Source organism: Typopeltis vanoorti, chromosome 12, assembly GCF_054136105.1.
Source record: "Typopeltis vanoorti isolate ZY-2024b chromosome 12, IOZ_Tvanoo_1.0, whole genome shotgun sequence".
In the NCBI taxonomy this organism is placed as follows: domain Eukaryota; kingdom Metazoa; phylum Arthropoda; class Arachnida; order Uropygi; family Thelyphonidae; genus Typopeltis; species Typopeltis vanoorti.
Window position 1 is genome coordinate 105,257,607 of NC_143560.1, and position 22,342 is coordinate 105,279,948.

Consider the following 22,342-nt stretch of genomic DNA (forward strand, 5'->3'; position numbering starts at 1 on the left):
AGATTACTAGCTGTGTACTACATCGATGGAAAGGTACTCCAAGAGATTGATGAGGCTAGGGACTTAGGGGTATTGGTAGATAGGGAGATGAAGTTCAGAGGACACATTGCTAAGGTGTCCAAGATTGCGCATAGGATTACTTGGTTGTTGAGGAACACACTGACATCCCGAGATAAAGAGGTTATTATTCCCCTTTATAAAGCATTGATACTTTCACATTTGGATTACTGTGCTCAGGTCTGGTCACCTGGATTCCTTGGATATGAGGAGGATGTGGAGAGGGTTCAGAGAAGAGTGACCAAGTTGGTGAGTGATATAAAAAAAATGCTCCCTACATTGATAGATTGAGAGCTTGTGGATTGCAGAGATCAGTTGATAGGCGAAGAAGAGGGGATATGATAGAAACATTCAAATTACTAAAAGGTTTTTATAGGATTGATGCAGGGGAAATGTTTCAGCTGTGTGATAGCGATGGAAGAACAAGAGGTCATCTTTGGAAATTAAAGAAGAGTGTAGTTAACAAAGGTGTCAGAACAAGGTTTTTTGCCTGGAGGGTGGTGAATGAGTGGAATTCATTGCCTGACTTAGTTGTGAGCTCTTCGTCTGTAAATGAATTCAAGAAGAGATATGACAGATATTGTTTTGCTAGTTTGGGTCTCCCGCGATGGGTCTACTGACTCCATGGAGATACCCGTAATAATAATAATAAGAAAGCACTCTCTATAACTCTGGAAATTCATTCATTCTATTCATTCACCACTTTTCAAGCAAAAAATCTAGTCTTTACATTCCTACTAACTACACTCTTACCTAACTACCAGGAATAACCTCTTGTTTTGTCCCTCTAGTCAAGTGCTATAAATTAAAGATACCAAGAAATTATATACTTGGTCGAAGTGTAAGCAAACAAATTTGCGCCTGAACTATTTTCAGGACTGGGGCAACTTGTATAAACAAGCTAAGACTTCACATCACCTGCCTTAGTATTATTATTATTATTACGGGCAACTCCAGGGAGTCGACAGACTCATCGAGGGAGGCCCTAACATGTCAAGAACAACTATTTGACATTCACACAGTATCTATCATACCTTGCCTTGAACTCATTCACAGTCGTGGCACCCACAACAGACTCTGGCAGCTTATTCCACTCATTCACCACTCTCCAAGTAAAAAACCTAGCTCTAACACCCTTGCCACTTTCTTGCCCAGCTTCCATGTATGTCCCCTAGTTCTCCCACCACCATCCTATTCTCAAAAATATCTTCTGAATTAATCTTATAGAAACCCTTCAGTAATTTGAATGTCTCGATCATATCTCCCCTCCTCTGCCTATCAACTAGTTTCTGCAACCCAAAAATCTTCAACCTGTTCTGATAAGGTTCATTCCATAGACCTGCTATCATCTTGGTCACTCGTCTTTGGAACCTCTCCACCTCCTGCCCATTAAGAAGAAACCCTGGCACCCATATCTGGGCACAGTAGTCTAGATGGGGTCTTATCAAGGCTCGATACAGAGGAACAATAACTTGTTTGTCTCTGCTTGTTAAAGTATTTTTCAGCAACCAAGTGATTTGATGAGCTGATTTAGCCACTTTTGCAATGTGCCCCCTAAACTTCAACTCCCTATCCACCAACACTCCCAAATCCCTGGCCTCATCAATCTCCTGTAATATGGTTCCAATGTGACATACTGCTGCTAATCTTTTCACCCCAAAATGCATAACCTTACACTTTGCCACATTAAATTGACATCCATTTTCCTTAGCCCAGTCCTCCAGACTATCCAAATCATCTTGCAAAATTTTGACATCCTGTGCACTCACTATTGCTCTACCCAAATTTGCATCATCAGCAAATAAGTGAACACTTCTTCTCAGATCCTTTCCTATATCGTTAATGAACAAATTGAAAAGTAGTGGTCCAAGAACAGAACCCTGCGGCACACCACTAGTCACAGGCCATCTTTTGGACTCTACTCCTGAATAAACCACTCTCTGATATCTCTCCATCAACCACCCTCATGTCCATCTCACCAACCCTATATACATCCCCATATGCTACAGTTTACTGATTAGAATCCCATATGGTATCCTGTCAAAGGCCTTAGCAAGGTCCAGTAGAATCATTGTAAACCCATTATCCTTATCAAGTTCAGCCGTCACTGTGTTATAAAACATGAGCAAGTTACTGATGCATGATTTACGCTTCACAAAACCATGTTGTTCCCCATACAGTATCCCATTTTCGTCTATCCAATCCTGTATTTTTCTCTTGACTAATTTCTCCAAGACCTTGACAACGATTCCTGATATGCTAATCGGTCGGTAATTTACAACAGCAGTCTTGGAACTTCCTTTATGCAGTGGAACTATTTTCCCCTCTTTCCACCCCCTTGGGACTAAACCAGACCCGAGACTCAAATTAAACAAAATGGTCAAGGGCACTGATAATTCTTTAGCCACTTTACGTACGACACAAGCTGGTATACCATCTAATCTTACAGATATATTGACATTGAGGTTTTGTAATAGTCTATTCACCTTCACTTCATTCACCACAATTCCCATATAATCTATTGGTTCATTCATTCCTGCAATGTCACCACCTAGATGATATACTCTTGCAAAGTGCTCGCTCAGTAATTCAACTATATCAACTGATTCTCTTACCTCCTTACCATCGGCATTCTTCAAAATCATTTTGCCATATACATTTTTTCTTATACTTGCAACATATCGAAAAAACTGTTTGGGATTCTCTTTAGCCTGCATGGCTAATGTTCTTTCATAATCCGTTTTTGCTTTTCTTACCACACTCGTTACCCTCCTGGCCTGCGCTTTATACCGTTCATGTGTCTGCAGGTTACCTTTCTCCTTAAATTCCCTCTATAGTTGTTTCTTTTTTTGTAGCTCAAACTTAATGTTATTCCATTTAACCCGAACTTGATTCATTATTTGGACTCTAGGTATGCAGTCAGCCATTGCCTCATGCAAATACTTCTTAACTGCCTTCCATGCACTATCATCATCTAGCCCTTGCAGTTTTACATGCCATGGCACTGAACCAATCAAACTTCTAAGCTTGTCATACTTACCAGCCTGATAATTCCACATGTACCCTGTCTTAATTGTAAATTCCACACCTTTAGCCACCTCCCAAGTCAAAACCCTATGATCACTCTCATCAATTGGTGGCAACGTGGTCATATTCGTTACAGCCAAATTCTCAGATGCGATTACTAGGTCAAGCACTCTCTGACTCCTAGTATTTTCCATTACATGCTGTCGCAGATAGTTATCCCTTAATAACCGCATAAAATCCAATTCCTTCTTCCCATGTGTCCTCTCCTCCTTCCAATCAATGTTACCATAGTTGGAATCCCCCATAATAATTACCCTCCTTCCACTCATTGCTTCTATTTGCTAATGCATACTATCTCCACCATCTATTCCATCACCTGGTCTATAGCAGCACCCAACTGTATATTTTGTTTGGCTAGTTTCAATCTCACACCAAATAGCCTCAAATGTGTTCTTTTCTCTATCCTGCAGTTCCACTACTATTCTCCTTGGCTGTAGCTCATCAGCTATCATCAATAACACTCCTCCCCCCCCATTTTATTCTCCCTGTCATTCCTGAACACACCATACCCCTCACATTCAATCCCATTAGCTATATCATCTTCTGTCAGCCATGTTTCACTAATGCCAATAATCTGTGGCATGGAAGTGCCAACCAAGGCCAAAAATTATTCCTTTTTGTTCCTAATACTTCTGGCATTAGTATACATGAATTGCAGAAGCCCATTTGTCCCATCCGTAATTTGATGTCTTATACTAACTATCCCATTTTGATTTGTTGTCTTTCGTACTCACTCGGGCATATTACACACATTCATACACTCAACTATCTCCCAAAGTCTGCATATCTACTCCCCCCCCCCTTAATAACTCTAGTTTCCCTGATTCTGCACATCCACTTCCACTACATTCAACACCTTTTCAAGTCTCAGTACACCAAATCCATTTAAATGTAAACCCATCCATCTTATATAAATCCTTTTGCCCATCAAACTCACTCCACACAGCTACAAATTCCACACCACTTCTCCTGCATAATTCAGTCATAACGTCATTAGCAATTATGGCCCTCCTTCTATACTCTTCACTGTCATACCGTGGCAACAGACTCACCATCCTAACTCTCTCACTCTTCTCTTTTGCTCCCTCAAGCAATTCCTTCAAATCCTCTCTCATAACCATTTCGTCTCCTTTCAAATCATTTGTACCTGCTACTAATATGAATTCTTTGACCCACTGCTTTTGCATTCTAATTGACTCGCTTACATCCTTAATGTTCGCACCTAATGTTCAACGAGATTTTGTCGAACTCTCAATTATCGCACCTCTTACTAACGAATCTCCTTACAACAATCGCTCTTTCATTTTGTTTACACTCACTATCATACTTTTGCAGCTTATTAGTCGGTACGCTCGGTAAACATTTTTGCCAACGCTCCAGCTGCCGATTTGCTTTGTGTATTGCTCCACGTAACAGTGCAATCTCACTCATTGCCTCAGTCTCATCATTTTTATTTTCCGTTAATTCATTCGTTCTGTATGTTTACCTTCATTCTCACTTTCAATGCCACTCTCACAGCTATCTATTACTACCTCGCAAATATCACTCGCATTCATATCTCACATATCACTATTCTCTACATTCTCACTTTCAACAAAGATATCACACTCGTGACCTGAAACACTCTTTAAATCCTCCTCACATTCCCTACATTTTCTGCACACATTCACTCCACTATCGTTGTATAACCAGACTCCAACCGCTCTCCTCAATACATACATTTCGCAAACGGTACACTGAATCAAATCCTCAACCTTAGTATCACCTTGGGGTCTAGCTTCCACTGATGATATCTCAATGAAGATTGAAACCGATCCTGGATAGTGACCCTTCCCATAATGTATAGCATTATACATGTCCGCAAGGAGATGTGCTTTGCATTATGGGATACTAAGGCAAGTGATGTGAAGTCTTAGCTTTTTTATACAAGTTGCCCCAGTCCATGAAAATAGTTTCAAGTGCAAATTTGTTTGTTTACCCTTGGATATAGGATTAAACCAAGTATATAATTTCTTGGTATCTTTAAGTTATAGTATAATCAAGTGCAAAAACTTACAAAACTTTCTCTAGCCAAATGCTGAAACACAATTCCCTTTTCATCAGTCCTATAAAACTGTTTAAATAACAGATGTTTTTGTCATATACCCTCTTTTTTCACCTATCAAACAACTTCTGCAACCTTGAACCCCTCAGTCTGTCCTCATGGAGAGCATTCCACAGACTACTCAGAATCTTGGTTACTTACCTCAGGATCCTCTCCAACTACTTTCTCATCCCCAAGAAACCATGTGACCAGACCTGAGCATAGTAATCCTGATGTAGAAGTATCAATACCTTATAAAGAGGAATAATAGTAGATAGGAGAACTGTAGAGAGCTGCCTTCTAAATTTCAACTCTCTGTCTACTATTATTCCTAATTCCCTTGCTCATCTGTTTCCTGGAATAGTTCGATGAATGTGGTACACAGCTTGTAATCCATTTATCCCAAAATGCATAACTTTACATTTTTTCCACATTAAATTGATATCCATTATATTTTACCCATTCTGTCAGCATATTTAAATCATCCTGCAAGCTCGCAACATTATCTTGATTAACCATTAGTTTGCCCAATTTTGCAGCATCAACAAACAACTGAATACCCTTCAAATTGTTTCTTCATTCATTTATGTACAAATTAACCAGTGGTGCCCCACAGAACTTTGCTGCACACCACTAGTGACCTGTATTCTCTTGGATTTTGCTCCTCCATATACCATGTTTTGGTATTTACCCATCAGCCATCCTCATATCCATGTAATAATAATAATAGGAAAAATTTTATTAGTCCCCAAGTTACCCTGACTACTTTCCTAATCAATTTATATTCTGGTTCAGGGCCATAGAAGATACAAAGAAAGCAAAACAAATAAATCATTCGAATAAAGCTAATCAAACAATTGGACCATGTTATGCATTACTTGACCAAATGCCAAATTGATGTTTTGGAGATTAGTTTGCCATCTGACGTATAATGATGTAACCCAGCTATAAAATAATTGCGACCGAGCAGGAGTCTATATTTTCACAGTTTTGTTTCAAAGAACTAAACACCAAACAGAATAAGTTCCTTTTGACCAAGTGCCAAATTGATATTTTTTTCAAAAATATCAATTTATTTTTTTCAAATATTTTTTTTCAAAAATATCAATTTGCTGTTTGGTCAAGTGATGCATAACGCGGTCCAATTGTCCTACGTTATATTCAAAATATCATCATCATTATTATTACCTCAAGACCTCATGGAGTCAAAGACACATCCGGGAGGTCCTTTTATAACACACATAGCTCATCATACTGTGCCTTGAAACATTCAAACTCCTTGCAGACACTACACTCTCAGACAAGGCATTCCAATCATTTACAACTCTGCATGAAAAAACCTGCCTCTCACTCCCCTACTTACACCTTTTTTATACAGTTTCTAGGGATGACCTCTGGTTCTTCCCTCGATCTCCCACTATTTTCTGTAGAACTTCTCCAGCATTGATCCTATAACAACCCCTTACCAACTTGTAGGTCTCTATCATATCTCCCCTCTTCCTCCTGTCCATCAGACTCTGTAAATTGTATCTTCTCAATCTTTCCTCATACTCGACATTCCAGAGGTCAGAAACTACCTTAGTCAGTCGCTTTTGGACCTTTTCCAACATCTCTTCATCCTTCTGAAAACCAGGTGACCAAAGCTGGGCACAATATCCATGTGTGGCCTAATCAAAGCCTCATAGAAAGGAACAAGAATCTCCCTACTTCTACATGTCAGTGTCCTCTACATCATTCCCAGAAGCCTTTGTGTTGTCTTCACAATTTTGGCTATGTGTCCCCTAAATTTCAGATCCTTATCCACTATCACCCCCAGATCTCTTATTTCTTCCACCTCCAACAATATATCCTCACTAAGCATAAATTCTGCATTCCAAATTTTAAAACCTTACATTTTGCAACATTGAACTCACATCCCCATTTCCATGCCCAATCACTCATTTTCATAAGACTTCAATTTATTCAAGTCTTCCTGCAAGGCCACGACATCTTCACCACTCTTCATGGTTCATCCCAACTTTGCATCATCTGCAAACAACTGAATATCTCCATCCAAATCTTCACCTATATCATTAATATACAAGTTAAACAGTAATGGCCCTAAAACACACCCCTGAAGCACTCCACTGACTTTCCTTTTTCTGGAGATCACTCCCCCTTTACACAGCTTGTTGATACCTATCAGATAGCCAATCTCCAATCCAATGCACTAATCTAATATCCAACCCCATCTGCTCTAGTTTGACTATCAATTTATCATGAGGTACTTTATCAAAAGCCTTTGCAAAATCTAAGTATATTACTGTGTATCCTCCTCCTCTGTCCATGGAAGCAGTCACTTTATTGTAATAAGTAAGTAGATTACTAAAATATGACCTCCCTTTAGCAAATCCATGCTGTCCATCAAAGATGACACAATTGTTGTCAAACCAACTCTGGATCCTAGTTCTCACAAGCTTCTCCAACAACTTAACCACAACACCTGACACACAGATAGGACTATAATTTAATGCTTGAGTTCTATCACCTCCTTCATGCAGTGGCACAATATTGTCCTCTTACTCCTTAGGAACTCAACCGAGTGCAAGACTCGTAGTAAAAAAATATGTCCAGGCAGGTGTCAACTTCCTGGCACATTCTTTCAGAATACGTGGTGATATATTATCAAGTCCCACAGCCTTATTGACATCTAGTTTACTCAACTCCCCCAAACACCTCTTGCTCACTTACAGTCAGTCTCTCCTCCCCATCATCAACTCTCTCAATCTCTCCATGAAGTCACATTCACAAGATTGAAAGACCTTTATGAACTGCTCATTAAGTATCTCCACCATACCTTCTGTAACAGCTGTCTTTATACCATTTTCTCCTATCAGTGTCATCCTTCCATAATCATTCTTTCTTTTGCTGGCTAAATATCGAAAGAACTCCTTAGGATTGCTTTTGGCTTCATTAGCTAACTGCTGTTCATACCTCTCTTTAGCTACCCTCACCAACCAAGTCATCCTCCTTGCCTGGTCTTTGTAGACCTCATAGAATCTTGCTTATGCTGCCTCCACAATGCCCTCTTTCTCTGTATCGAATGCTGCTTAATCTCTTTATTCATCCATCTCACACCTACCTTATTTAACCTTCTCACCCTTGGAATACATTTAGACATTGCATCTACTTTACCAAATATTGAACTGTAAGAGTCAGTTTTAAACTTGTGGAATCCCACTTGTTACATATCTTCTCCTTGACACTGCTTCCCTATACAGTGCTTTTCCATGTACAATTGATACTGGCAGTTGGATTCTACTGCTGATACATTCCATTAGTTGATTTTCTAAGCCTATTTAAATATCAACTTATGTGGTAAACTATCATATGCTGTTGTGAATCCATAAATATTATTCTGTGCATTCCTCTCATCAGCTATATTTATAACCATATAAAATGATTACTAAAATAAGACTGTTCTAACAAATCTGTTAGGAAATTTCTCTTAATCTGTTAAAGTGCTGCCTTCTGTGAAGTTTGTCAGTCATCCATCCATTCCTGCATATGAGTCCTTACCAATGTTTCCAAAATCATTAACTACTGACGAAGAAATGCAAACTGGTCTATAATTTGATACTGTATTTCTATTTTTAGCATCACCTTTATCATGTGCATTTACAATGATATTCTTGGGGAATCAACCAATTGTGAAACTAATATTAAACAGTCAGGTTAGTGGCTCTATAAATTCTTCAGGAGATTCCCTTAAACAATGTAGCAAATTGTTGTCATCCAGTGTTTAATAATTTAAATACATCCATTTCATTCACTTATTTTCAATCAGTCTCCTTGCTTTAGGACTAAAACATGCTTCATGAGGGTATATATTTATAATCATTACTCTTCATGTTGGCTGCATTTCTTCTATATTCTGTTATTTTGCTGATATGTTTTTTGTCCCACATGCAGGCAAAATTGGCCATGAAAAAACAAATAATTTACAGAATATTTACAAAAAATTCTATTGTTGTGGTGGTGGTGGTGGGCAGTAGATGGCATTGTGTGTAGTTGGAGAGTTAAGTAGCAAAGTTGATGAGCTATGTATAGTTGGAGGATTAAGTAGTAGAGGAAATGGTGAGATGTGTAGTAGAGTAGAGTGCCCTCCTGCAATGAGTCCTTGGATTCCTTCAAGGTGTCACACAATTATAATAATATTCACTTATCTTATTATACTTATCATGTTTCCAGCTTGAAGAAGTATTATAAAAGTATATAATTAATTTCAGTTAATAAACTGTAATTAATCATACAGATATTTTGGTTTAAGTATCTTTAAACCATCATTAGTGCAACAGACTAGATGATGAGAAATTCAAAAAAACAACAAAGTAGCGGCATGCGGAATATCTTTTTCATGTACAGTCATGTAAACATAACACTATGGGCAGTTCTAGATTTATGTAAGAGTTGCATCCACAAACTTTGTAACTAGAATTTTATATGTCAAATTTAATACCTTCATCTATTAATCATACCCTATTGCTTCTGTGTTTACAGCATCGGTATGTAGAATGCAATAATGTGTTTTAAAGGACACTTCTGATAGTTTTTTCATAGGATGCACACACAAATTAAAATTCGGTATGCAATTATTAATGCAAAGTAGTATAATAAAGTATAAACAATAAATGAGAAAAAATAGAAAAAAAATTAATTTATTTCTGCCTTCTGTATGAAATTATCAAGCAGAGACATAGAAACACTTTGCAGTGGGCATTTGGCAAGGGGGGGAGGCAGTGCCAGAAGAGTGGCACACACAGGATATTTTACCATTTAATGAAATTTTCACACTACAAAAGACACTTAGCTATGAATTCGCAAAGGATGCTAAAAGCCTAGCTACATTGCTGTTATCAAGTGATGACTTCATAAATCTCTTAATAACAGGTTTAAAAAAAGCATCATCTATTGCTCTTTAGACTTCTAAGCCTCCACCCTCCAATAACATGTTTCTTCATGCTGATGTTAAAAATTCTTTACTGGTATGATCCAGAAATTTGCATTGATAAAGTGTGGAACACAAAGCAAGAGGAACTTACAGTAAAGACATTAATGCTGGCTGTGGCACAGACATCATCTTTGAGAACTTCTAAATAATCAGTTGGACACATTATGTACCTGGTACAGAATTTTTTAAAAGATAATTATCAGATAAGTATTGATAATTTTTTCATCAATTTTGGTCCATTTAAGCATTGGATTCACAAACATTAATAATTATGAAAATGTTTGAATGTTGTTGTTGTTGTGTGGGATTTTCCCAATTTTCCTCATCCATTCCTTAGGACCAGCTGAGCCTTGCCATTGAGGGATTTTAAGTATGTATTTTTGACTGTAGATCTGTATGTGTTCACCGGCTGGTTTGCCTGTTCTGAGGGATGAAAAACCCAATTTTCTGGGTGAAAAAAACGTCTGCCTCCATATGAGACTGGCTAACTCACCTTTAGTTGAAAAAGACTGGATAAAAGTTCCTCACATCATGGACAGGAATCAAATCTAGGTCTTTCCCTACCAAAGGGAAACTTCAATGTTAACTGAGCTATGGAGGTTCTAAATGTTTTAATACAAATACACAATACATCCATGTTCAATAGAAAGGAATGTACATCTATGTACCACATAGAATATCTGCCCTGTGGATGACATTTGTTATATGGTGTGGGAGTAATGTGTGTGGTAAGTTAAAGTTTTATAACTCAAATTATTTCATAACCCTTTTAGCTTAATTTGTGTAAGTATGAATTCATGTAAGTTGAATTTACATAAGTTAGGGACTGCCTCTATTAGGATATGATATTGGTGCTTGTAGTTGACCTGGCTTTTCAGTAAAAGTCTGGCTGAAGGAAAGGTATCCAGGGAATGGAAGGAAGGTAAGATAGTGCCTCTGCATAAGGATGGTAGCAGACTGGAAGTGTCTAATTATTGGCCTGTTTGTGTGTCATCAGTAGTTGTTAAGGTCTTGGAGAAATTAGCGAGGGACTATATACAGCATTGGGTAGATGAGGGTAATGTTATCTGTGAGAATCAACATGGATTTGTTAAGGGGCGCTCTTGCTTTAGTAATATGATTGTCTTTTATAATAAAGTGACAAGAGCAGTTGATGAGAGAAAGGCATATACTGCCATTTTTTTTTTTTTCTTTTTTTTTTTTTTTTTTTGTTTCAGATACTGAGTACTCTGGATGTCAGTAAAACTTTGGGAGGGACTGGATGGTATTTTACCAGAGTTTTGAGAGAATGTGCTAGGGAACTGACAGTGCCTTTAACCTGGCTTTTCATTGAAAATCTGGCTTCGGCAAAGTGCCCAGGGAATGGAAGGAAGGTAAGATAGTGCCATTGCATAAGGGTGGTAACAGACTGGAAGTGTTTAATTATAGGCCAGTCTGTGTGTCATCAGTAGGTGTTAAGAACTTGGAGAAAGTAGTGAGGGACCGTATACAGCATTGGGAAGATGAGGGTAATGTTATCTGTGAGAATCAACATGGATTTGTGAAAGGGCGCTCTTGTTTTAGCAATTATAATAAAGTTACAAGAACATTAGATGAGGGAAAAGCATATACTGCAATTTTCTTAGACTTAGTGAAGGCATTTGACAGAGTGCCACATGATAAGCTGATATTTAAGTTGCAGCACATGGGTCTGGATGTCAGATTGGTCAACTTGATTCAGGATTGGCTGTCTGATAGGTATCAGAGAGTTGTATATGGTGGAGCAGTTTCAAGGAGGCAGAGGGTTACAAGTGAGGTCCCACAGGGCTCAGTATTAGGACCTATATTGTTTAACCTTTATATCAATGACATTGCCAGTCGATTGCAAGGGGATATTCAGTTGTTTGTGGATGATGCGAAGCTGGGAAGGATTATTTGTAATAGTGCAGATGTGGTAGCCCTGCAAGAGGATTTGAATAAGCTAGATAGATGGGCAAATGAATGGGGGTGTCAGTTTAATGCAGCAAAATGTAAGGTCTCGAGCTTTGGGAAACATCGATGGGATGCTGCATACTCTATGGGAGGAGTTATACTGGAGGAAGTAGGGGAGACAAGAGATCTGGGGTTGATGATTGATAGAAACCTGAAATTTTGGGGACATATTGCAAAGCCTGTGACTTGTATAAGATTTATAGCAAGGAGTTTATTTTAACAAAAATAGTAGTTGATAAGATTGAGTGAACATATCATGTGTAATCTAGTTAACTTTGTATTGCCAGAGCTTGCATAACCACTCGAGTATCATTTAATCTTAACGTAAACCACGGAAATAAGATTGATTAACTGATGCCCCTTGAATATAATTGCATGAGCCTGCATATTAAGAAGTACGTGAGAGGGATTGAGCGAGCTTATTGCATTTGCGTGAGCATTTGTGCATGAACTTTTTTCTTTTTTATTATTATTACATAATTTCCTGTATATGAATTTTAGTTGTATTAGAATGTCTTATTTTAAATCAAAGTTTGTACGTATTGTTGTTTGAGACTGACTTACCACTTATAAAAGTTCGAACCTGTGTAAGTGGGGGGGAAGAGAGATTTGATGTAAGATAAAGAGGGGAGCCGCGACTGCACACCACGTATTCCCAATGCTAAATAATATTGTCGAGATGGTTAGTAGAGTAAGCTTAAGTATCAGGAACTAGTTACCAGCTGGCGCAGTCGATCTAAAATAAATAAATTTGTCGGAAGCTAACTTCTGGTACAAGTAACCATAAGGTATAAAACTAAAGATAGAAATAAAGAGAAGGAAAGAAACAATAAAAGATAATAAAACAAGAGAATGTGAAGACGTTACAGTACAGTTCTTTTCAGGAGGAGATAGAAAGGACAAGAAGGTGGGAGGAGGGGGAGGAGTGCTGCTGATGATAGCAGGGGCAATGATGTGGAGGACCCTGACATGCAGAAATAAAGAGGTTATGGTGCCATAGTATAAGGCCTTGATCAGGTCTCATATGGATTATTGTGCACAGATTTGGTCACTGGGTTTTCATTGTGATGAGGATATGTTAGAAAGGATCTAGAGAAGACTCACAAAGGTGGTCAGTGGTCTTTGGAATGTGGAGTATGAGGACAGATTGAGAGAATGTAAATTGCAAAGTGAATAGGAGGAGGGGGGGGAATATGATCTAAATTATTATTATTACATGACATCTCCATGGAGTCCAAGGACTCGTCGCAGGAGGGCGATCTACTCTACTTTGCTAAACGCATCTTGCCCTCTCCACTTCTACTTAATTCTCCTACTATGACACTATTACCATCTACTGCCCATCATCACCAACAACAGTATTTTTTTGTCTGTAAATTGCATGTGTTCTGAAGGCTGATTTGTTTGTACATGGGATGAAAAAATTAAGTTTTCCAGGAGAAAAAATCCCGCTACCTCTGTATGAGATTGGCTAACTCACCTTCAATTGAAAAAGTCCATATAAGGGTTCCCCTTGTCATGACAAGAATTGAAAGCAGGTCTTTTCCAATCAAAGAGCACAATGTTCTGCTGTTCTTCCAACTGTGCTATAGAGGCACTTAATTGAGCCACTTCACTAACCTGTTATCTAACATCATATGTTGCAACTTAAATATCAACTTATTGTGCTATATGTAATGTCTCAATTGAGACATGTAAATTAGTCAGCGGTTGTTATCAGGTTGACATGGAAGACATTTTTCATAGAATGGGACAGGGGAAACAGAATAAGTGGCCATCCCTGGAGACTGTATAAGGAGGATGTGAGCAGAGGAGTGAGGAGATTGTTCTTTTAATGGAGAGTGGTTGGTGAGTGGAATGCATTGCCTGAATGTGTGGTGAATATAGTCACATTGAATCTGTTTAAGGCAGTTGGATGAGTTTTTGTGGGCGTCTTCCATGATGAGTCTCTGACTTCATGGAGGCAGATGTTAATAATAATCCAAAATCTTAACAGCTACAGAAGAAATACAAACTACTCTGTAGTTTGATGCCTGCATTCTACTACTACCCTTGCAGAGTGGTACACTCATTGGGCAATTTCCCCAGTAGCTAAACTTACATTGAACAGCCAGGTCAATGGTGCTGTCAGTTCCTTAACACATTCTCTTAAAACATTCAGCAAAATCTCATTCATTCCCACTTCCTTATTGATTTCCAGGATATTTGAAACACATTCTCCACATGCATTTCTAAACCTTTATTCCTTCCCATCTTTCCAGGAATAAAACCTGCTTTTCCAGGATGAAATGCCCCAATAAAGAAATCATTAAACAGTTCCAGTATGTCATTTGTATTATTATTATTATTATTATTATTATTATTATTATTCAGGCCTCCAAGGAGTCAAAAGACTCATCGAGGGAGGTCCTTCCTAAGACATAAAGTCTGTCAAGACTCATCGAGGGGAGGTCCCCCCCCTGAGAAACACAAAGTTTATCATACCACTCTTTAAAGTCACTGACCGTTCTCGCTCCCACCACTCCATCAGGCAATGCATTCCACGGCTCAACCACCCTCCACACAAAGAAACCACTCCTTACCCTCTTGCTCACAGTTTCCTTTCGTAACTTCCAGGGATGGCCTCTTGTCATCACTCCTTCCCGCTGATCAACCAAGCGAAAGAACTCCCCAGTGTCAACCCTTTAACCACCCCTCAACAGTTTAAAAGTCTCAATCATATCACCTCTCCTTCTTCTATCCGCCAAACTCTGCAGTCCACATTCTCTCAGCCGATCCTCATAACTATCCTTGTACAGTCCTGAAACCATCTTTGTCATCTGTCTTTGTATCCTTTCCACAGTTAATTTATCCCCTTCAAATCCTGGGGACCAAATCTGAGAACAATAGTCCAAGTGTGGTCTGATCAGAGACTTATACAACGGAATGATAACCCTCTTATCTCTGCAGGTCAGTGTCCTTCTCATAATAGCAGCAATCCTCTGTGTTACCTTCACCACCTTTGCAATATGTCCCCTAAACTTCAGGTTTCTATCAATCATCAACCCCAGATCTCTTGTCTCCCCTACTTCCTCCAGTATAACTCCTCCCATAGAGTATGCAGCATCCCATCGATGTTTCCCAAACCTCAAGACCTTACATTTTGCTGCATTAAACTGACACCCCCATTCATTTGCCCATCTATCTAGCTTATTTAAATCCTCTTGCAGGGCTACCACATCTGCGCTATTACTAATAATCCTTCCCAGCTTCGCATCATCCGCAAACAACTGAATATCCCCCTGCAATCCACTGGCTATGTCATTGATATAAAGGTTAAACAATATAGGTCCTAGTACTGAGCCCTGTGGGACCCCACTTGTAACCCTCTGCCTCCTGGAAACTGCTCCACCATACACAACTCTCTGATACCTATCAGAGAGCCAATCCTGAATCCAGTTGACCAATCTGACATCCAGACCCATGTGCTGCAACTTAAATATCAGCTTATCATGTGGCACCCTGTCAAATGCCTTCACCAAGTCTAAGAAAATTGCAGTATATGCCTTTCCCTCATCTAATGCTCTTGTAACTTTATTATAAAAGGCTAGCATATTGCTAAAACAAGATCGTCCTTTCACAAATCCATGTTGATTCTCACAGATAACATTACCCTCATCTGCCCAATGCTGTACATGGTCCCTCACTACTTTCTCCAAGATCTTAACAACTACTGATGACACACAGACTGGCCTATAATTAGACACTTCCAGTCTGTTACCACCCTTATGCAATGGCACTATCTTACCTTCCTTCCATTCCCTGGGCACCTTTGCCAAAGCCAGACTTGCATTGTAAAGCCACGTTAAAGGTATTGTCAATTCGCTAGCACATTCTCTCAAAACTCGTGGTGAAATACCATCCAGTCCCACAGCTTTACTGACATCCAGAGTACTCAGTATCTGAAACACACTCTCCTCCTGTACCTCCAGACCTCGTACCAGTCCTATCCCTCTAGCATTAAAACTGACTCCTCTAGGATGAAATACTCCAATAAAGTGTTCATTGAACAATTCCACAATGTCCTCTGCATCAGTCACTCTATTCCCATTTTTATCCCACAATATCATTCTTCCACAGTCATTTCTCCTCCTACTGGCCACATAGCTAAAAAATTCCCTAGGATTTTCTTTGGATCTTAGGGCCAATCTCCTCTCATATTCCAGTTTCGCTTTCCTTACCACACGAGTCACTCTTCTGGCCTGTGTCTTATATTCTTCACCCATCCTCTCTTCACCTGTCTCCTTATATCTCTTCCATAGCCTCTTTTTCACATGCAGTTCCTGTTTAATGTTGTTTGTCATCCACTTTACTCCAAATTGCGCCCTCTTCTTCACTCGTGGTATACAACTTACCATTGCTGATAACAAATATTCTTTCACAATTTTCCACGCACTGGTGATATCCCGGCCGTCCAATTCCTCCCTCCATGAAACTTCTCGAAGTTGACGTCTAAGACTATTATAATCACCTGCCTTATAATTCCACATAAGTTCCCGTCTCTTTGATACTCCTGCATGTCTATTCATTTTCCATGTCAACACCATATGGTCACTCTCTCCAACTGGTGGGAGAGACGTCAACTCAGTTATTATCAACTCTTCTGATGCTATAACCAAATCCAAAATTTTTGAACCTCTTGTTCCCTCTGTTACATGTTGCCTAAGACATTTGTCCCTCAAGAATTCTAGAAATTCCATTCCCCTATTGTTACATGCATGTTCCTCTCTCCAATTTATACTACTGAAGTTAAAATCTCCCATAACAATCATTCTTCTTGCACTTGCCAAACTTAGCTGTCTAAACATCTCCTGGTCCCCATCCTCTGTGCTCCTGGGTCTGTAGCAACACCCCACTAAATATCCTGTCTTGCCTACCTCTAGCTCACACCATACGCTCTCAAAATCATTTGTCTCACTTCCTTCCAAATTCTCCACTCTTAGAGGACATAGGTCATCACTTATCATAAGCAGCACCCCACCACCACGCTTTCCCCTCCTATCCTGACGAAAAATGCTATACCCAGCAACTTCTATTCCTGTTATTATATCCTCTTCTGTCAACCACGTCTCAGTGATCGCAATAATTTTTGGCCAGGCTGATGCTATCTGCGCCACCAATTCCTCTCCCTTATTCCGGATACTCCTGGCATTAGTATACAGCATATAAATGCCATTGTTTCTATACCCAGCCTTATCCCTTCTAGACTCCACTGGGCTCAGTGTTACCTGACATTGTCCCCCCTCTCCCAAGTATCCATTCCCACAAGAGGCCACCCCTGCTATCATCCTCCCTGGGACACACTGACTCGTTCAGAACAGCAATCTCTCCAGATGCCTACGTCCTTCCTCATTCAAATGTAAACGGTCTCTCGCATACAACTCCTCTCTTTCCTCAAACGCACTCCAAGCATCCACATATACCAGTCCTCTCTTGTCACACATTCTCGCTATTATGCCATTCATCATTATCATACCTAGGCAACACGCACACTATTTTTCCTCTCTCTGTCTTCTTCCGTACAGTCTCAAGCAAAAATCTAATATCTCTCGCTGCCCGACTTACATTACCACTCAAGTCATTCGTTCCTACCATCACAATCATCTCATCCACCCTTTCACCTCTCTTAATTGCCATAGCCACCCTTTCTATTGTTCCTCCTGGCAAACACTCCTCACGCATCCTATCTTGAACACCACGGATCATTGAGTTGCCATACATTATACCTCTTACCATTCCCTCGCTCCTATTGTTTCCATTCTCTCCCCTTCTTTCATTCCCATACCTCTCTCTTCTACTGTTTCCATTCTCTCCTCTTCTAGCACTCCCATACATCTCTCTCATTCCCTCTCTCCTGTTTCCATTTTCTCCACTTCTAGCACTTCCATATCCCTCTCTCATTCTGTCTCTCCTACTACTGTTTCCATCCGCTCATCTTCTAGCATTCCCATACCTCTCTCTCATTCCATCTCTCCTACCGTTTCCGTATTGTATTGCTTGATCTCCTTTTTCATTTAATAGGGTCATTCGTCTACAAGCATTTCTCCTCCTGCTGACCTTATAACAAAAGAATTCCTAATCCCTTCTCGTATTTCATTTTCGTCTTCCTTACTGTATAGTCACTTTCCTGGCTTGTCCACATATAACTAATCTCCACTTCCCTCTCTTTATACTTTTTCCATGACCTCTTTTTCACCTGAATTCCTTCACAATTTCATTAGTCATCCACTTCACAACAAATTGGGTTATCTTTTTCAATTAAGGAATGCAATTTGCCATTGCTGTTGTGAAATGTTTCTCAAACACTTATATACACTGTTGATATCTCTCCCTTGAGATTCTTCCATCCATGGAACTGTTTCTGGCTGATTTCTTAGATTATTATTGTCACCTGCTTTTAGGGGCGAATTCTCCATGCTTGCTATCATTGCTGCACAAGCTCATTAATTGAGAAAGAAGTAATATTTATTTGTTAATAAATGCATGCATTTATAAACTTTAGGCTTTTATTTTTGTAGGCAGAAGATGTCTTAAGCTTGCGCAGCAATAATTGAGCTTTGCGTTGTGTATGCTTGCTTGTCTAGTCAAAGCTATCTTGGCTTGCTTGGTTGTAGGAGCTTCCAGGTCCTCGCTACAGTTCTGTGATTTCATGTGCACACATAGCCATTTCTGCTCCCTTCACATCATCTTAAACACAGGAAATACGCAGTGAAAGTAGCTCTAGCCAGTGAGCTTCAGCTAGCCTTTACAAGTGTGCATGTTGCTTGGGAAAATTAAGTTACAACCAACTTTTTATGCCGATGTTATTGACCAGTTCATAAAGAAGAACCGTAGGGTAGAATTTGTATTCAAGTAGCTAAATTTGAAAAGATAGAATATCATTTGTAAAATAAATGTTGTATTTGTGTGATTAAATGTACATAAATTTCTAAATATATAGTTTTAAATAGTGAGTAATTCATTATTCTGCTAATCAGACTTCAATCACACCTCTCACTTCCTGAATGATAACAAGAGCAAACATGAATTTCAAGACCAGCATTCTCCCCTGCGTGCTTTATGATTCCACATACATTCCTTTCTCCTTGATATGTCTGAATGTCTATTCAGAACTTAAATACATAGATCGACCAAAAGATCTATGCATTTAAGAACAAAACTTAAATACAAAAGTAGATTCTTGTTATATTTCTATAATTACTGAACTGTCTATCCAGAAAGTAAAAAATGTAATCTGAACAACCACTACTTGCCTAAACCCAGCTTATTCTTTCCTTAAGCTGGGTTTAGTTAAATAGTGGTTGTTTCACTTAAATTAAGGGGATATTAAATCCCACAATTTAAGTAATATTAAATATAGTAATATATTAAATCCCCTTAATTTAAGTAATGTTTTCATTGCTGAAATGAAGCTTATTAGCTCTTTATATTTAAGTGGTTGTTTCACTTTTATTTAAAAGAGAGAAATAAAACCTCAGTTTTATTTCTCTCTTTTAAATAGAGGGTACTGTGAGAATTCTACTGCAATCATCCAGAATTCAATATACTGACTTGCCCTTCCAAAATATGCAGTGTAATCGCCATAAAACTTTTTTATCTCCATATTTGAGCATTTCTGGTTGAACATCATCTACTCTAGCTTGCTTTCCACATTTGATATTTCTGATCACTTTTTTCCATCTCAAGTATTGTTACGTATTCCTGATTGCATTGCTCTTGAATATTTTCCACCTTTTGTCACTGCTTATCTTATTTAACAATCTTTTAAAGTAATTAAAATGGGATCCACAGAGGGATCATACTCACTTGGTGGGGTTATACTCGAATAAATGGAAGGCATCTCGGAGTGATTGGGGAAGAGATTTGAAGTTTTATTATTACATAACACCTCCAGGGAGTCCTTGGACTCATCGAGGGAGGGTACCTACTTTACAACTCTCCATCTCCACCAACTGCAACTACCTTCATCATCTACACCAACCCCATCTACCACTGACCACCACCACTAGTATTTTCAGAGACAAACATCCATGCCCACGGCGGGATTCGAACCCGCAGCCTTTTGGCTGGAGAGCAGATACGCTAACCACTCTGCTAACCAGGCTGAAGTTCTGAGGATATATTGCAAAGGTTGCGAAGACATTTCAGAGAATTGCTGCTGAGGAGGATATTGACCACAGGAGATAAAAGTGTAGTATTCCATTGTATAAAGCTTTGATCAGAAAGCATCTGGATTTCTGTGCTTGGATCTAGGTACTGGGATTTGGAAGGGGATGAAGTAACCTTGGAGAGGTTGCAGAGACAGATAACAAAAATGATATAAGGACTGTACAATATTGATTGAGAACAGACTGAAAGTATGCAGACTGCAGAGTTTGGTGGAGAGAAGACAAAAGGGGGGATATGATCCAGACATTTAAGCTATTAAAGAGTTATCATTGTGTTAACACTGAGGGGATTTTTGATATGGTGGAAGGAGAAAGGACAGGGGTCCATTCCTTTCCCATGCAAAAGGGAGTGAGTAAAAGGGTTTAAGGAGTGGCATGATGGACTTTGTGTTTACCTCCTATGATGAGTCTTGTGACTCCATGGAGGTCAGGAAAATAATAATTACCCCACACCCAAAATATTTTAATTTTTTGTCACTTTCATCATCATATCTGATTTCATTTACATTATTCCTTTTTTCATTTCTAAGCTTTTTTCAATAGCCTCTAACCACTAGCTTTTTCTTTAGCTACTTTTACAGGTTGCTTAACTTGCATTTTTCTCTGTATTCTCTTAGGACACTGATTTTTCTATCATTGCAGATAACTTCACTGTATGCTTCCCTAGCTGAATCAATATTTTCTTCAGATTTTGCCACTGAGTATCCAAGGTTTGTTTCATGTTTTCAAACTTTTATTTTTATCATACAGGTGATCAAAATTAAAGTATCCCTGTTTAAGGCCTTGTGGAGCATCACCCAGTGATCCAAATGCTGTGAAACTTTGCACAAATATATTGTGCATCATGCAGAAGCAATATCTGAGAGAAAAAAAAAGTAGTTCTAAAATTCACCACCAGGGGCACTGTATAATGTAAATGTAGTAATTTTCTGTGTGTTTACTTACGTAAGGAGAAAAGTGACACAAGTATAAATAACACCATTTTTATTCACTTTCATTAGGCATTCATGGGCCGTACTGTTCAATGTGCTGCCCTTCCTGGTATGCCACAAACTGCATCTTTTGCATAGTATGTTCAATGGCAGAATGCAGCTGGTCAGGACTGATGTTAAGCACATCCTGCATCATGCTGTCTTTCATCATTGGCAAGATATCAGGATGATCCTGATAAACCCTGTCTTTGAGAAATCCCCAGAGCCAGAAGTCACAGGGGTCAGATCATGCAGTGAGAAATGCATGGCTGATCATTCTGGCTTCTGTGAAATGTTCTCGAAGAACTTCCTGTGGGGGATCACTGATGTGTGAAGAGGCCATCCTGCATGATAATGACTGAATCCATGCACAAGTGCTGCCATAGCTGTGACACAACAAAATTGTTTATCATATTGTGATATATCTCTGCAGTAACTGAGCAAGTCACAGAACCCTGCTGGTCAATGGCCTAATAATAAACCTGCACCAGACAGTAACTTTGGGTGAATGCAAAGGAATTTGGTGGATTGCATGTGGATTTTGCATAGCCCACACCTAGCAACTGACTGTGGATATTCACAGCTCCTTTCAGGTGAACATAACTAAGCCTAATCTCCCCACAAAATCAACCATGACCATGCAGCATCCAACTCCACTTAAGCAAGGAATGTTAAAGTGAATGTTGTTGACTTTAAAAGTCCTGCAGCACAACTCTTTTGTCAGGATTATTATCTTGAATGACTGAAAATGCAGAATCTTCCATAGTATTTTCCAGACAGTTGTTCAAGACACATCCATGTGTCTTGAACAACTGTTATTCATGGCCTGCTCCACAATGCAGCAACTTCGTTTGTTTGTAAACTGACCAGTTTGCGAGCCAAGTCTTACTCATAACGATCCTGTTTCTTCAATACAGCTAATCAATCGTTGTTCAGGCAATGAAATTCGCAGTGTGCAGTAACAGCATTGCATTTG

At 39.1% G+C, this 22,342-nt stretch overlaps 1 protein-coding gene across 1 annotated transcript in view; it reads left to right on the forward strand.

Annotated features, from left to right (window-relative positions):
• Nucleotides 1-22,342, forward strand: part of LOC150101106 (uncharacterized) — a 229,667-nt gene that overhangs the window by 116,425 nt on the left and 90,900 nt on the right. The window lies entirely within an intron of this gene.